The sequence below is a fragment of the Somniosus microcephalus genome, chromosome 24 (genome assembly GCF_052327205.1).
Source record: "Somniosus microcephalus isolate GS21.2 chromosome 24, FLI_Smic_1.0, whole genome shotgun sequence".
Lineage (NCBI taxonomy): Eukaryota > Metazoa > Chordata > Chondrichthyes > Squaliformes > Somniosidae > Somniosus > Somniosus microcephalus.
The window spans coordinates 28,574,316-28,576,501 of record NC_141010.1 but is presented as its reverse complement, the minus strand read 5'-3'; the positions used below and the strand labels follow the sequence as shown (position 1 = coordinate 28,576,501).

At 41.5% G+C, this 2,186-nt stretch overlaps 1 long non-coding RNA gene across 1 annotated transcript; it reads right to left on the bottom strand.

Annotated features, from left to right (window-relative positions):
• Positions 1–300: 300 nt before the first annotated feature.
• On the bottom strand, positions 301–1,917 carry LOC147101157 (uncharacterized). Its single transcript, XR_015073497.1, has 2 exons — positions 1,672–1,917; positions 301–962 (listed from the first exon to the last, which is right to left on the bottom strand). It is a non-coding gene; the product is annotated as an uncharacterized LOC147101157 (long non-coding RNA).
• Positions 1,918–2,186: the final 269 nt, after the last annotated feature.

Sequence of the window (2,186 nt, the reverse complement as noted above, 5' to 3'; positions counted from 1 at the left end):
GAGTTTTTCCAGTAGAATACCAAAGGCATTGAAGTAGCATATTTGAGAAAGCCAACAATAGCAAGCTCCAAAGGAACGATGTACAGATACATCTTGCTGATATCTAACGCAAATTCAATCAAGGGTTTGTGTGGGAGTAGATGGAGAACTTCTAATGTAATCTGCTTGCAATTAAAAATCCCTGCTGATTAGATTTGAATGATGTAAATAGGATTTCACTTTTGTCTCCATGATAATCAGAATTTCAGGATTAGACACAGCTTTGAAAAGGGTGAACACCACTGAGTGCATACAGGAAGATTGTGCTTCATTGCAGAAGACAATTTATTATTTTACAAACACGTTAAAGCACTTCCCCTCCAGTTTCCTCTATGTGTTAGTTTTAAAGAGTCATTAAACATGGTGTTTACAAAATGCCTTGAAAGATTTGTTAAAGCACAGAGGAAAATAGGAGCGGTTAAGTTGCAACAAAAATTATGGACTGGCTTTCTGGCCTCATTTGTAATTTCTGGAAGGAATTCAATGATACATTGAATCTGCTACAGCTTGATATCTTCAGATTTATGTTGATACCAATTTTAGCAAAATGGACTGTTTCGTATTAAATGGAAACTGTGTGTAGCATGCAGCATCAGAGAAGAAACAAAACTGTAAGTGAAAGCTAACATTTGTTCAATGTAGGAGGCCAAATCCATTTTTCTAAGCAATGATTGAAATGGAGGAAATTTGCTGTGCCATTTTTAAGCTCTGTAGAATAAACCAGAATTTGACATTATTTCCAAATGATATAATAAGTGTTTCCAAAGGTCAAAACAAAAATAAATGTGCGGTGGCAAGGCATGTTAGAGCTGTAAAGTACAGTGTCATGGAAGTCCACACCTGCAGTCCCACAAAGTATGTCTTTGTGATTCTGTCCATGCTGTCAGGCCACAGCTACCAAAAAGATGCCATGTGATTCTTTGCTGGAAGGGAAAATCAAAAGCATAGTCAGCCAAGGGTATTGTACATCTGTGTACATCTAAGGGGCCACCACAAGAGCAACACAGGGGGCGATTTTGTCAATGGGGGCACGTTGGAGGCGGGACTGCTGCTTGTCGGGTCGTTGTCCCATCGACTTGTGGCCAACCCACGCTATTTTCCCTTGATTGACCTTGTTAAGCCCGCCCAGCAGGCTTAGCAGGCCAATTAAGGGGAAGCCGGTTACAGAGAATGGCAGTTAACAGGCAGTTAAGTGGCTGTAATCCTCTTCCTGTCTCGAGGAGACGGGTCCCGGCGTGGGTCGGCTACCCACCTCCTGGGAAGATGCGGGTTGGAAGCGGGATGGGCACCCGCCCCCAGATTCTGCCATTTTCCCGGCAATCCCGCCACCATACCCACCTTCCCAAGGCTGGCAAGATCGTGTCCACAGAATCATACTGCACATGGAGGCCATTCAGCCCATCGTGCCTGAACCAGCTCTTTGAAAGAGGTATCCAATTAGCCTCACTTCCCTGCTCTTTCGCCATAGTTCTGCAAACTTTTCCTTTTCAAGAATATACCCAATTCCATTTTGAAAGGTACTATTGAATCTGCTCCCACTACCCTTTCAGGCAGTGTATTCCAGATCATAACAAGTTGCTGTGTGAAAAGAAAAATTCTCCTCATCTTCCCACTGGTTCTTTTGTCAATTACCTTAAATCTGTGTCCTCTGGTTAACAACCTTTCTGCCACTGGAAACGGTTTCTCCTTATTTATCAGCAACATCAGAGAAAGCTGGGAAGGAGGTTCCCTTCCTATGTTATGGGTTGAAGAGGAAGGAATTGGAGTTAAGACAAGCTAATAGGAAGGGAATTAATAACTTTCAAATTGTACAACAATAAAGTTTCAGTAAGAATTAAAAGAAAGGAAAATTATGAGGCCAACTATCTTGCAGTCTTGTTTTGGAGAATCTCTTAGGTTTTACTTTCAATTATTGAAAAACTTTTTTTATATACGTAGATTAATTTGACAAAAAGTCTTCCAAATAAAGACCACACATGGATTTTCTTTTACAAAGTTGCTGTGAAAAAATGTGACAGGAACAAGTCCAGTTGAGTGAAGCAATATCACCCTATTTCCAAAATCAGGCCATCAAATTGGTAGTACCTTGCCCCCCTACCTTAGACAGTATGGGGGAGAAATTCGGTATTGCCCCGTTTGGGGCGCAA